We start from the raw sequence: 15965 nt of genomic DNA on the forward strand, positions 1-15965 counted from the left end.
GATCCTCCTAAGCAAATTATTCAAAAATCTAAAATGGGGATGGACATTCAAGCTCTGATTCAGCATAGGCTTTCTAGAAAAAAAATATATATTATTATTTTTAAGTTAGTTTATGGTTCATCTCGAAATTCCATTTCATTGCTCCGATATTGACTTTGGCCTAGACTCTATTAATTGCTCCCTAGGACATAAGGTGTCGGCAAAATTGCTCCGTAAGAAGGCGAAAAACAACAATTTTTGTAAGTGTGAAAGGTTCCACGGGGTAGTATGAAACATTTTTTCAAGGCCTAATAGGTGAGCATTTATGAGAATCCGACAATATTTATTACCGACAATATTTTGAAATGAGAAAAGAAGAAATCAAGTCTCCAAATCCCGCTAATGAAACAAAGTAAGTATTAACCCTTTATGTCAGTTGTGCTTGCTGTAGGGCAGGGGGATCATCCTCCCCTGGATTTTTCAACCCCGGCAAGATTTCAGAAATCCCCCAATTTTTGGCGTTTTCATTGAAAAAAAGAAGAAAAATTTCTCCAATAGATTTGAAAAATATAGTTGCCCTCCCCCCCCCCCAATCTCCCACCTCTGCAGCTTTTTCGTCAATTGGCCACACTGTTATGTGTATCTATTAAGTAATATAATAATCTAAAATAAAACAAAAGGCGGAAAATTAATAGGCAACAAACCAAAAGATAAGATTATGAGGGAAGGCTGCTAAAAAACAAAGACGAAAAACAGAAAAAAAATAAAATAGCATAGGGCAAATGCGATGAAAGGAACTTTTTTTTAGTTATTTGAAGATTAAGAAGAGTAAAGATTAAAGGACACCCTAGGCGGTCAATCATTTTGATCAAAAGCTCCCGTCAATCAATTGATTAAAGCATGATTGACCGTCTAGGAACCAACTGAGTCGTTCAAACTTCTATCAATCACCGCCAACGCTTGACTCAAGTGTCAAACAGGTTTCTAAATGGTCAATCATGCTTTAATCAATTGATTGACAGAAGCTTTTGATCAAAATGATTGACCGCCTAAGGTGTCCTTAAGATACACCCTATGAAGAAAAAAAAGACTCACCCAACAGTGGGGTCCAGGGCGATGTCGGTAGGATCAGTCAAATTGTTGCTAATTACAATTGCATGCCACCTTCCATCAAGTTCAAAGACATGTATTTTTTGTGCTAAGGCATCAACAACATAGAGTTTATCTCCAACCCAGTCAACTGCCACCGAAATTGGCACCCAATTGGAGAGGGCGATGATTTCAGTTCTCAATTGGCGACCCTCCCTAGTGGCATCTAGTGGGAGAGAGCATATTTTTTTTGTATCAACATCAGAAAAATAGATTTGCTTCAGTCGATAGTGGTAGTCAATTCCAGAGGCTGTTGAGGCATTGGATACAAGGGTCTGAAAATGAAGTACATTTGACGAGGGAGAAAAATCAGTGTAATGTTAAAAAATAGGGAAATACGCTTTAGGATCTAAAAAGGGGAACACATTATAAGGGGAAAATATAAAACAAAAAGCAGCCTAGCATCACAGAATATATATTCCTAGAAATGTTCAAGATTTCAAAATTATCAAAAAAATCAATTAAATAATAAAAGAGAGGAAAACCCCAAGAAAAGGAAAGAGATACAAACAAAAAGATAAAAAAAAACTAAACAAACATTTTTACTAATAGTATTTATCATAGTTGTTGAGGAAAACCGAAAGATTGGAATGAGTCACATTTTGAAATCTGAACACTTAATGGTGTCAATTAGACGGGACAGGAAAGCGGACACTTGCTCTTCTATATTTTTGCCACCCCTGTATTTTGAAATACCTTTTTGGGGATATTTTCATTGAAAAATGGTTTCTTTGGTATTTCCGCTGAAAAATTTGAAGAAATTGCCCCTCCTAGAATTTTGAGAAAAGATATTCTTGCCCCCCATGGCCACATTCAGGATATTTCTTCTTTTTTTTGGGGGGGGGGGTATTTAATTAGTTTTTTCTTTACAAAAAAAAATAAGAGACACATTAAAAACTTGTTTATATACATTCTTGTTACGTTTTTACAAGTTGGACAAAGACTTCGGGGGGGGGGGGGGCTCAAACCCCCTAGTTCCTGGGCATGGCCTTACTCCCCAATACTTTTGTGAATTGAAGTCACAGTTAACATTATTTATTATCAAATACTTTGATTTTTTTTTGGTTTTTCATAGTCAAGAATACGCTGTAAGTTTAATCTTTTTTTAATCTTTCCTATCTTTCAATTCTTTTCGCATATTCGCTACATAGCATGTCAAAAATCACTTAATTCATTAATGATTTCATGTCTTGCAAGCTAAATAAATATTAATTATTGTCAATCAAGAAGCTGCAAAAGAGACAGCTTCAACTTCTCAATATTTTGTCATTAACAACCAAAACGTTATCTAAACGTTAAATCTATCATATCTAACCGTTAAATCTAACATTTTCACAGTTTTGACATAATTTCCAAAAACCGTTTACTAAACTGTTTTGAAAGGGAGAATCAGAAGGGACACGTTGGTTGAGAGGGTCGAAGTCTGATTAAACTTATATTATCATCAAGGACGTATTCAGGGGAGGGGTTAGAGGTTTGGATCCCCCCCCCCGAAATATTTGCCCAACTCGTAAGAACGTAATAAAATGTATTGAAACACATTTTTGCTGCGTTTTTAAGTTTATTTGTACCCCCTCCCTCTGACCATGCCGTTCCACACTTTAAGAACAGCTTAGCAAATGATTTTGAAAAATCATCCCAGAAGTTTGAGAATGTCTGACACGACCTTTAGACATGACAACCGAGGGTTCCCACTTTCCGTTATTTGGTGTACATCACGGGGCGCCAAATATACCCCAAAGCTCCGCCACGTGTTTCAGAGTCCTTACAATGCTTGGCACGTGCCACCTGGTGTAATCGATTTCTGAAGGTCGTCGACGCCTCTGACAATGTCGATATTTTTTCCAAAAGGAAAATTACTGAAGCGTCAATTCCGGTAAATCTTCAAAAGTTCTTAAAATTGGCTATGGATTGGGGCACTGATTGGAGAGAGAGGGCATCTACATTTTTAAAGTACCTTTCTTTAACATTTTCATTTAAAAATCGAAAAGAAACAAAAATTCCCCGTCTCCCTAAAATTTGAAAAATATGGTTTTTGCATCTTCATTAAGTTACAATGAAAAATTTGCCCACCACCCACCCTCCCCCCTGTGTGGTTTAATCTTAGATCTAGCTATTTCTGAGACACATGCCAAAAACAAGATTTGCCGCTAAATTAACTATTAAGATTTTGACGTTTTCATAATCAGAGCTGCGTCTGTAGCTCCTTTTTCACAGTGATGATACACTACAATTGAACTAAACCAGCGTTGCCAACCTTTTGAAATAAGCAGTACCAGTTTTCGGACTAAAATAGTGCCACAAAAGATTAATTTACACCATCTGAACAGCAACAGGAAGAAAATATTGAATAAAGTTAACCTTGAATATATATCCGAGTCAGAAAGGAGCCAGTAAAACCAAAATGCAACGGAAAATTGAACAGTAAAAAAAAAATTACAAACGTACCGCATTGTACCAGCACCTCTACATTGTAAGAAAGCCAGTATAATTGCACCGTGTTGGCAACACTGTATCTAAGCATTAGTTTAGTGATCTTTCGCTATTCCCTTCTCAGTTAGAAATGCTAATCGCTGAAAAATATTCCAGAAAACGCATGAGACGTATTCCTGCTACTTGCCTAACTACAACCAAATCATGTGCTAAAATTCGGCCTAATTCATAATAAAAACCCGATTTGACTAAAATCCGGATTCTTTGAAACACTTGGTTTATATTCAGAATGCTAGTTTTCTTGTGTTATTTTTCTCCGTCCAATAGGTTTGAGGCAAGGCGTATCCAGGAGGAGGGGGCTACGGGTTGTAAGAGAATTCGATTACTGAAAAAAACAAAGTTTAATTTTAGTCAAAATGTATAGTTGCTTCATGTTTTAGTATTATTTTCAGACTTTTGATGGGGGTGGGGTAAAGGGTTCGTGTTTATCCTGATAGTATATAGCTTTCTCCATAAAATGTCTATTGGGATAAATTCTGCCATTGAAAATTTCCATGTGGAAGAAAGTGCGACTTCCCGCGTTCCCGAGAAGGAAGAAGGGGAATAATATCCACTTTTCCTTCCCCTGCAGATGCCCCGATACCTTATACAATCTTTTTTATCAGCTGATAGCACAGAGGAACAGAGACTAGTTACCTATAGTATCATATTCAAAAGCATATTTTATTTAACTTTGACGTATGCTTCTAAGCAAACCATTATACTCGCGAAAAGAAGTCGAATCTCCATTTTCAAACAGATTCAAACAACACTATCTTCTGAAACCTAATCAGGTCGTCCATGTGAAATTTTTGACCAGTCAGAGAACCAACAACTGCATCCCAAGATTTTTTACAAGCGAACTCTCTGTGAACAGAACTAAGGATGACTATTCCTTTCATGGATTTCACCAATCGATTCAGAAATCCTTTTTAACTAAACAGCAGGAAACATGCAGGGAATTCATCATGAAACGGTATGAGTTTTTCATTGGCGTCGATGGAGAGGGGGGTTAGGGGCATGTGCCCCCTACATTTTGAAAAATACCTTTTGGGGGTATTTTCAATGAAAAAGGCCTCTTTTGGTATTTCTATCATTAAAAGATGAAAAACAACAAGTTAACTCCCCCTGTTTTTGAAAAATATACCCTCTAATCTCTGTAAATTGACGCCACTGGGACTTATCCTGATAAGGGACTATGACCTTACAGTGGCGTCCATCACGGAGGGGGGCACGATACCACCCTAAAATTTTTTTCCCCTTTACATTCTGAAAAATTATACTTTTTTAGGGGACGTGGGGTATTTTCACTGAAATTTTTTGGGGGAGATGGGGGGGCGAGGTTGCGTATTTTCTTTTTTTGGGAGGGGGTATATTCCTACCCTAACTTGTCAAACATTGACACTTTTAGAACATTTGAGCCTTATTTCAAATTTTCCTCCTAAGCCGCGAGTCTAACTCTTGTTTGTGGTAATTTCTGTTCATTTAAAGTTGTACTTCATTACTAACATTAATTTATGCAGTATGAAAGCTTCATTTATTCTTTAAAAGTAATTCCTGCTCGCTATACATTTTCGTTGATTATTATCTGACTTGATTTTTACTTGTTTTGGGTTTTAAAACTGAAATTTATTTCCGAAATTTATTTTTTCATGTTTATTTCAAATATTTTAGATCGATTCACCCGTGTAGAGCTGGACGATACTTGGTATGGATGATCATTGAAAATCAGATATCGAGTCAAAGGATCGATATTTTCAAAATCAAAGTATCGATATTTTCACCTCCTACAGTCTTTTTTCACAAACCGCGAATCGAAGACAAAATTCCGAAATCGAGGGCGAATTCCGAGCTGTTTCGTTCAGAAAACGTGACCGTGTTTCCTTGCAACGCTGAAGAAGGGAGGTGGTTGTCCTCCCGAAATATTTGTTTTTCTAATACTTTCCAGCGCTTCATTGGCCTTAAAAAATCATTTTTGATCTTCATTTCTTCAGTGTTGTTTTTATTTATTAAGCTTGTCAGTGTCACAAAAACCGACTAAATCTGAAAAAAAACTTGATTCACTTTTGAAAAGATGTTACATTTTTTTGTTACAAATTCAAGCTTCCCGTCGCTGTGCAACACATGGCATCGTTAAAATATCAAAGTAACGAAGTTATGCGCAAGTACCTTTGCCATTGTTAAAGTATTGACACATTTGGAAGTATCGTAGCAAGTATCGATACCAGACAATTTCGATACGTTTAGGAGTGTCGTATAAAGTATCGATACCAGACAATCTTGATACTTTTGGAAGTATCGTACTAAGTATTGATACACACAAATTTTCAGTATAGTCCAGCTCTACCCCTATGAGCATTTTCAAATGAATTCACAGATGAATAGAACTTACCTCCTTAGTGCTTCCGTTTGCGTTTATTTCAAATATGTATGATTGATGTGCAAAAATAAGTCGAAATGATTCATTTTTTGCAGCAAAACAAGATTTGCCATCTAATTCTCCTTCCTCAAGGGAATATCCTTCCTGACATGCGCATTTAAAGCCACCAACGGTATTTGAGCACAGTTGTGTGCATGCTCTGCCAGTCTAGTCTTGTGATTTTCGAAATGTCCCAGTCTCGACATTCATCTCGATCTAGAAAGATATTTCGACTTTGGAAAATTTTTTTAAGAATGAAAATAGCTAATACTGAGAAAACATAATTGAGAAAAGATTATACTCGTATATACCAAATTATTAAACAAAATGTAGTTTGATAAAAAACGGTAAATTTGAGAGGATTTGAACAAATACTTCTAAAATTAGATTTGGATGTTCAGAAGTTTCAGAAAGCATGTACACAATAGTGGCGAGTGGCAAAAGTATTGCAAGCGTTGCTGGTACTGTGCCCAGCGTGGCAGAGCTGTATGGCCAACTTGGCGCTCTGGATAAACACCAGGTGGCGGAGAGGGCGATCCTTCGATTAGAATACAGCAGGTAGACTAAATTGGTAAGAAAAAAAATAAATGAAGAAGAGAACGCTGTTTTATCAAATTGGTTAATTCATCGACCATCGGGCAGCTGCGTCAATTCAAGCCCCTCTGCTCTCAATTGACGCCATTGGAGAACTAATCAACTAAAGACAGAAACACAGGAAATTATAACATGGAAGGGGTTCCTAATGAATATCTATCCAAAGATTTTATGTACCTGTCTCTTTAAAACCAATTAATAAAAAAAAATACAAAATGTGTAGTAAAATAGAGAAATTCATGTAAAAACTTAGAAATTGTTTAAGCACTCCCCAAAAAGGGAAGAAATAAGACTAGTCAAAATCCCACCTCCCCCCCCCCCAAAAAAAAAGTTTTGTCCGACTAGTAAAAAATGTAACAAAATACACATTAACTAATTTTTTGATACATTTTGCAAAGTTTATTGGTATGCCCCCCCCCTGAACAAAAATCATGGATACGGTCTTGTATTGCGCAATATTAATTTTAGTCACCCAAGAATGACAAAGAAATGTAATAACCAGAGCTTCACTATTTCTGTTAGCGAGACAAGAGAATGTAACGCATTACAAGAAAAGAATTTTTTCAGTGTTTTTGGGAACCAAACAAGAGGTGAGAAAAAGGATTAAATGAATCGATAGAGCACTTTTATTTTAAGGGAATGGTTTACAAAAATCAAGTCTGATAATGTCTTTGGAAGTGCTGAAACTGTTATGACCAGAACACAAAACACAGAACGCTGAACGCAGAACAGTGAAAGAGAAAACCGCGAGTTTTAGAAGCTAATAAAAATATGTGCTAATTAACAAGGCTGTAGCCAGTATTTTTGTAAGGGGGGGGGGGTCACAAAAAAAAACGCTAAAAACACATCGTAAATTAAAAAAATTTTTGCTACGTTTTTTTGCCAGACAAAAATTTAAAGGGCAGGGGGCAGATTTCAAAACCCATCCCACCACCCCCGCTAGTAAAATTCTTGCTTATTAATCGTTTTCGGTCTAAAAACAATAAGAAGTAAAATGATTAGTAGTAGAGACCTTTTTTCCTTTTTTAAATTAAGAGCCTGGTACTGAAAATCAATGATAATTCAGGCAAGATTTAAAATACTCTTTAATCCTTCCCTTTTCCTTTTATTCTTCTCTCTTTGATGATTTTTGTTTTTTCCTTTGTTTTCATTGATTCGCGTCCATTTTTTTTTATTTTTTTCAGCAAAAGTGCTGAAATAAATTGAATTGTATAGGCTATATGTACAATTTTTAGAATAAAATGTTAAACTTTAAGCAGGCATAAAACTAAATATAAATAATTGCAATATAAAAAATAAGGATAAATAGCTTAATAAACATATAAAATATATATAAAAATGAATAAAAATTAAAATAAATATAAACAACGTAAAAAAAATCTTACCACTACATGTTCTTTCATCAGAAGTTAAAACTTGTCCATCTGGGCAAGTGCATACTCCTCCTTCTCGAGAGCATCGACAACCATCAGAGCAGCCAAGCGATGGACACAAATTATCAGCTAGAAAAACAGTAAATCATGTAATTACCTTGTGCAACTCTTCAATTTAAACAGGAAACTCAAATTTAGCCACAGATATAGAACTTACAAGCATAAAAATGCTGTAATTCGAAGACCCAAAATACAGTGGCGAGGCCAGGGGGAGAAAGGGCGAACGACTGTCCCCGGGAACAGTCTCCGAGGCGGCAAACTGAGGTTTTTTCTTACTTATATTGTGCTAGTGAGGGTGGGGGAGGGGAGACGTCAATATTGTCCCCGTGTGATGAAAACCCTAGCTACGCCTCTGCCAAAATAATTTTGGAACAGACCATCCTGTTATTTAATGCACAGAGGCAGTGGCGTCAATTCCCAGAAATTTAGGGGGCAGGGTATGCTTTTCAACATCTAAGGGACAATTTTTTTTTCAATATTGTCACTGAAAATACAAAAAAAAAAAATCAGTGCAAACACACAAAAGAGATTTTTCAAAATCTGGGGGGAGAAAACTAGGGGGTCAAATGCTGCCTCCAATTGAAACCCCTGTTCGTTGGCAGGGTTTTAAAAAAGCAGGGTTTGTTTTTCAATCCTAAAATAAGAATCAATAAGACAGATTCACGAAACTCCATCACTGAAATAAACTAATGGAATTAATGGAATTAAAGCACAATTTTAAATAAGAAAGCAGAGGCCACTAACCTCTCTTTCTCTCTTTGGTTTATCAGTGGAAAATCAAAAAACGTTATGCTTTTTATAAGAATTTTACAAGAAATTCCCTGAAAATTACAAAAGAGGGTGAAAAACCAGAAAAAAATCTAAAACCAGAAAAAAAATATTATTATTATTCATTTTTTTTTCAGCTTTAAATAACGACTACCTATCTGTGCAGTGCCATTCCTGGCATCAAATTTGCCATATATGGCACGAAGAGGTACATGGAGGAAGTGTATTTCTAAAAGTATATTATAAAATGCAAAGCAAATTCCAAATAATAATAATAATAATAATTTTTTTTTGCCCTCTATCGATACATTAAAGATGCACTAGAGGAGTACAAACAAAGAGAGAAAAAAAGAAAAGAAACGTAAAATAGTTAACGAATACAGCACCAACATGTCTAACGTGAAAAAAAAAGACAAACAAGTGGAAACTTAAATAAACTGTGGGGAACTTAAATCAAAACTAAAATTACGGACCTAACCGTCTACCCATCCATACCTATAAAGGTTAAATTGAAAGTCTAATAAATTCCTACATCGGTTATCAAATGGCAAATAAATCGTATGCTTCACAGAATAAATCCTATGGCTTATAAAATATACATTAGAAAAACGAGATGAGACATTAGACCCTTTATTTTAATATTGATCGAGGGGCTAATAACTGACCGTCGCAGGTGTCCCTTCCTTCGTGCCACCGTACCTCCGGCACACCTGAAACAGCGTGTTCCTGGAAGCGAAGGGACATAGTTTTATCTTTGGCTTATGGAAGGCGTACGGCGCGTTTTTTACGACGGCAAACTTTCTCCTCTTGAGAGGTTATCTTTACTTGTTCGTGTTGTTTACTGCGTCCGACATTGGAGATCCTGGGTCCTAAAAAGTGGACATTATGCTTTGAACGAGAATTTTATTACTACAAACCTTTACCATTGCCTAGAGATAAATATGCATTCCCTAGTGCTTCTCATTCTTCGATTCAAACGGCTTGGACACGAACGTCTTTTCAAACTTTCCGACTTGAATAGCCAATCGTGTGAAGATTTTTTTAGGAAGATGCGGTCTCAAACTAGCACTTACAGTACAGTAATAAACTTTTCGTTCCTCCAACTTCTACGTCGAATTCGTCGATATGAAAGTATAACGGATTTTGAAGCTCAATATTCTAATGAATAGTTGTCCTTGCCCAAGGCCAGACGAGTTAGATCCATTGGTGTTGCGTCTGTCAGTTCCGATTTTTCTTTGCCCGGGGACGATGAAATCAAGCTCGAGCTAGGGCGAGCTCGTATTGAAAGCCGGCGAATAATGAAAGCCTTGATACCCGACAACCTACTTTTTGCTTTCGGTCACCAAGTACCGAATGTTCGTCTTTCTGGACTTCACGACAGTGACTCAGACGATGACTCAGAGAAAAATACTCTGTCCGATAAGCAGGAAAAGGCTTCCGCGACTGATACTGAATCGGGCTCGGAAAGTAAAGGCATCTTTGAAGATTTGCCAGTGATTGCTCACTGTGTGAAACACCAAGTTGAGAAAAATTGGGTTAGTGAGTCTGTGACAAACATGAAGAATTCTATCTTTTGTCTTGTCAAGACTTCTGACGGCTCCACAACACCAATAAAAATAACCACGTTGTTGCGGCTTCTGAGGGAAAGCTCTGAGAAGCTGATTAGTGACCGATTAAAACGGGTGATGGTCCAGGGCCGACGAGAAGGACTACGTGTGTCGCCACAAACCAATGCAGAGGTCGGTGTGAAATCGGAATTACGTATCGGTGAATGGTGTGTTTACAGACTGGTTGGCAGGGGAAAGAGATTATTAGTTGGGCGGGTCATACAGTTTGGCTACTTGTCTGGGCGAAGATGCCACTCTGTTGTTACGCAGAATATGGCAATGCCGTTCCCTGACGGCTTAGGAATTCTGTATTAGTGGTTTCGGCTGAATGCTGTTCTCACATTAACTGCCGCATTGGTAGACCAGGGTTACTGTGACTCCAGCCTGTATATCATGCATTCAGCAGAGCTCGTTCTTATTGAAATCAGCACCAACATTGTCTTTGGCTTTGACTCAGAAGTCTTTACAAAGCTGAATTCATTTATCCAGAAGAAAGGGTTCCACTTTTTTGATGTCTCGTCAACTTGCCCTGTTATGCAAATTAGCCAGGTTCGCTCGTTAACTAAAATAAACTAAGGCTTAATAAGAGCTATGAAATTAAGAAACATATGTTCTACTTTTTAAAGTCCTGACGGGGGGGGGGGTAAGTTGGAGCTAATTTTTACAAGTCAAGTGACAATGATACACAAAAATGAATATATTATAGTACCATAAAGGCAAGGGTATACCAAAGGAAACTGATCTGTTTCTGTGGATGCTTGAATTATGAAGGCCTATATTAATTTTGACAACATTTTTGAAGACGGTAAATTTCAGCAGTTGGAGGGACAAAGTGTGATCATGGGGAGCACTGCTCCACAGCAAATTACGCCTCTGGTGTTCCAGTTCTTCCAACCCCCTGTAAAAATATTATTGCGTAAGATGATGCATTTTGAATTACCAAGGCCTTTATATGGAAATTTTTGATTTTTTTATTTATTCAACGTTATATTTTCAGCGTAATTTATTTATCTCAACGTTATTCATTTATTTATTTAGACGTTATCGTAACAGAACAATACCTGCCAAATATAAAACTACAGTTACTAGTATGTCGTTTGAAAAGTCATCGGATAAGCTGTTCAAATATTCTTTCTTTATTTAGGGACTTTTTTTTCTTTTTTCGTTAGTGTTTTTCAACGTCACTTTTCAAATTCTTTTTGTTTAATTTCAATTTTGTTCTTTTAAATTAAAGAACAAGTTCTTTTAAATTTAATTTTCTTTTTTTCTTTTTTTACTTTTTTCTAATTTTTGGCTACTCCACTAATTTTTATTTTTTTGTTGTGAGCGAAAAAATAAATCACTATTATTATTATTATTATGATTATCTCAGATTCAAAATAAGTATATTTTGAATTTTTTGCAAGTAAAAGTTTGTTATTCTCCTGTTTTCTTTCGTACATGTATCTTATCTTTTTCAATTACTGCATTCTTGTTCCATTAAAAAAAAAATATTAGTCCCGTTGTATTTTTTTAATTTCCAAAAAAGGTTGAAGTATCATTTTTTGTTTAGTAAAAGCTTTTTGTGTAATCTTTTCTTGCAGCTTGCATTAAACCTAGCTCTAAATTTTATCGTACCATCACAGTTGTAGCTGAATCAATTATGTTAAGTTTAGTTGTATAAAATATTGTGACTAAAAAAAAATTTCAGAATTTTTACAGGCTTAAAATTTCATACAAATGGACAAATCAGGTTTTGCGTTCTTTTTATAGGCTTAAAATTTGACAAACGAATAAACACAAATAAGTAAAAAGGGAGGGGTCATTTGGCTTCCCTTTCTGACAAGCACTAGTGTAATGATATGATTGGCCAACGCCCAAAAAATAAACCAATGAAATTAAAGCACACTTTTAGAGGCGGAGTTATTAGACAAAAAAATCTGTTTCTTCTGTTTGAATTAAGCATTCAAGGTATTTTAACATAATTCAAAGGCATCTTCTCTTCACATTACATTAATGCAAGCCAGAAGCCCCAATTAGGAAGGGGACAGGGCGAATTTTTTTCCCGGGTTTTTGAAAATATCTTATTTTTCGTGTTTTCATAGAAAAATAAATTTTTTTTTGTTATTTATGTGTAAAAAAATTGTCCCCCCGATTTTTAAAAATATATTTGCCCCCCGCCCCTTCCCTAAACTTCGTCAATTGACGCAACTGATGTAGGTATTGAAAAATTAATCTTCCAGTCTTCTTTGGATTATTTGATAATATATATATATATATATATATATATATATATATATATATATATATATATATATATATATATATATATATATATATATATATATATATATATATATATATATATATATATATATATATATATATATATATATATATATATATATATATATATATATATATATATATATACATTGCTCAGATCATAAAACATTCGGACCAGGGACTATTCACTCACTAGAAAGTAGGCAGGGAAGTTTTGGCACTTTACATAAAAATTTTGAATGTTTATCTTCTATTTGCAATCAAAATTTAATAGCTATTTTCAAGAGAAAAGAATAGCAAGAAAAAACACAAAAAAACACAAAAGCACAATGCTCCTCACTATGTTTTGTACTCTTCTCAAGTAAATCTTTGCTCTACCTCCCCCCCCCACCGGGAGGATTTATTTTCTTTTTTCATTTTTTTTGTAAGTTGTATCCTTTTTATTTAGTTCGTTCGTAATTTGAATAATTTAGAAAAAATTCACATACCATTTCAAATTGCTTTGATAAGACCACAGCAGGAATACTATTATCAACAACTGAACATGAACTATCCACTCACCTGGCCGTTTATTTCGATCCTCAGAAATATACAATAATTGACATTACTTAAATTAGTCATAATTTCAAAATTATTTGGTTAAGAAAAGTGGAAATTTTTGTTTGGTTTATCATTTTTAAATATATTGCTAAAATAACTGATTCATTTATGCGCAGTAAAATGCAATGCTGTAATTCATGTGTCTCGTAGCTATTAACATTTAAATTAATTTTGAACTCGCAGATTTAATTCGTATTTCTTGTCGTTTGGTTGTTAACGATACTTTGTTTCGGTGACTCTTGCTTTGGTCAAGCCAGGAGCTCATCAAAATTTTTGGAAAAGCTGTTTTTTGGTCAAAATGTATTTTGGTCCTTAATTTATTTTTTATCAGTGTTTCTTCAATGTCTTGCGCGGAGGTGTTTTATCACAATATTTTTCCATCAAGTCTTATATTTTGTCTAAGCGTGTATGTGTTTATCCATATATTTGAATGGAGTATATGATAATGGAATATAACCCGTACAGGGTAAACACCTAATATATAGAACCCTATATCTGTTTGAGCCCTAAGAAGCCTATGGGTACTCCGAATCTGTCGCGCTCATTCAGTGGACAGCATATTAGTTTAAGCTGGCATTCAATTTCCATTTTCTTACGGCAAATTTGCCTTAATTATGTCTCTAAACTAGGCTTAAGTATACTTAATATACAGAGGAATTAATATACACAGAATTTGTCCAGGGATGTATCTTCTTTTGTATACCTGGACCCTGAAAAAAGTTATCTTGGCCAATAAATGCCTTTGATAAAAAAAAAAAAATCTAAACTGGTGAAAGAGGAGGTGTTGGTTACAATATATCTTGTTTGTTTCTCAATCTTGGAGGATTTGAAGATTTTTGATCTGACCAACCCTCTTTGCAAACAGCGAAATTGACTTATTTGATTTACGGGCTCTGCCTTTTTTTCGCTCCTTGTGAAGATTTAAACTTAGTCCTAAATACCAATAGATACATCGAAAGAATCATACAAGTATCATCAAGTTTAGTCCTATCCATCAGGAGTTACGCACCTGAGAAAATTTGGCTGATTTTGGAAAAAGGGAGGAAGACCCCGTAAAAATTATAAAATCTTAATGAAAATCACACCATCAGATTCAGCGTATCAGAGAATCCTACTGTAGAGGTTTCAAGCTTCTATCTGCTAAAATGTGGAATTTGTTTTTTGCCTGAAGAAAGATCACGGATGCGTGTTTATTTTTTTGTTTTCCAGGGATGGTCGTATCAACCCAGTGTTCCTAGAATATGGTCAGCTCATTGGAACAGAAATTAAAAGTTCTAGTGTCCTTTTTAAGTGACAAAAAAAATGGAGGGCAGCTAGGCCCCCTCCCACGCTAATTTTTTCCCAAAGTCAACCGATGAAAATTTTGAGATATTCATTTTCTTCAGCATGGTCGAAAATATAATAAATATGTCTCTTAGGATGACAAAATCCCCCAAAGTCCCCAGGGGGAGGGCTGAAAGTTATGAACTTTATCCAATGTTAACATATAGTATTGGTTATGAGGAAGTATACAGACATTTTCAGGGGTGATTTTTTCTGGTAGGGGGGGGGTGGGGGTTTAGGTGGGAGGATCTGTCCATGGAGGACATTTTCATGGGGGAAGGGACATTGCTATGAAGGGGGCACCAAATTTCCCAGCATTATTTAAACAAACGATCAGGAATTAAATAGAAAAAATAAGTTTTTCAACTGAAGGAAGGAGCAACATCAAAACTTAAAACGAACAGAAAACATTACGTATATGATTGGCTTCGCCTTCTAGTCATTCCCTAGCTCTTTAAGCCAAATATTTCTTAGTACTTTCATAAGAGCTATTTGTTCAGATTAACGGCCTTTGTGATTAAGAGGTCATTTTTACAAAATTGGAACAAAATTCAAACTCTAGCGTAAAGAGTGAGGTATTTACTAGGGGGTGAACCCCCTAATATACGTATTTAAAATATATGAATATAAGTAGAGGGAGAGGTCTTACCCCGGGACGAAAATTTCCAAAAACCCATTTCTAGGCCAATCAGAGATGTTTCTAAGCATAATACATACGAACGGGAATAAAACCAGACCACTTTTCCAGGAATTTTGGCTAAGATTTATGCAATCGCCAATGATGAAAATCAAGTTACAAAATTTACTTTTTAATATTGTTTTACCTTCGAGCAATTGTGTAAGTGCATTGTACAGTCTATTTAACTTTCCTGTAGGTCATAAGACCCTTTTAAGTGTTTTATTTTCCCTAAGCTTACCACATTGTTTTTCGTCAGAGCCATCAACGCAATCATCGATGACCATCACAATGTTAAGTTCGGTGTAAACAGTCACCATTGGCACAGGTGAACATATTATAGGGACATTTTATGCAATCATTTGGCTCGTCTGCTCGATCTCCACAATCGTCATCTCCATTGCAAACCAATGCGGCTGGAATGCAAAGGTTTGGATGATTTGGACACCTACAAATTTAAAGACCAATCAGTTTTCTACAAGCTTATCGAATTTAACCTATTTTACTGTATTATAAATTGTAGCTGCATAAATTGTGCTATTATATTTTGTACTATAGTAATAGTTTTTTTATATATTATATCGTAGCACAAGGCCGTATCCAGGGGGGGGGAGGGGGTACCCACTTTGAGCCCTCCCCGAAACTTTTGACCGAGTCGAAAATTAGTAAAACCTAGGTAA

At 35.5% G+C, this 15965-nt stretch overlaps 1 protein-coding gene across 11 annotated transcripts in view; it reads right to left on the reverse strand.

The window, feature by feature from the left end:
* Positions 1–15550, reverse strand: part of LOC148945112 (uncharacterized) — a 104166-nt gene extending 88616 nt beyond the window's left edge. For all 11 annotated transcript variants that reach the window (XM_089099225.1, XM_089099224.1, XM_089099223.1 and 8 more), the window contains exons 1-4: positions 15527–15550; positions 7999–8115; positions 5993–6235; positions 1075–1403 (exon numbers count right to left, since the gene is read on the reverse strand). The gene's annotated coding sequence lies outside the window, so the exon portion shown is untranslated. The remainder of the gene's footprint in view (positions 1–1074; positions 1404–5992; positions 6236–7998; positions 8116–15526) is intronic.
* Positions 15551–15965: the final 415 nt, after the last annotated feature.

The sequence above is a fragment of the Artemia sp. Qi Xiang Cuo genome, chromosome 13 (assembly GCF_049724085.1).
Source record: "Artemia sp. Qi Xiang Cuo chromosome 13, ASM4972408v1, whole genome shotgun sequence".
In the NCBI taxonomy this organism is placed as follows: Eukaryota; Metazoa; Arthropoda; class Branchiopoda; order Anostraca; family Artemiidae; genus Artemia; species Artemia sp. Qi Xiang Cuo.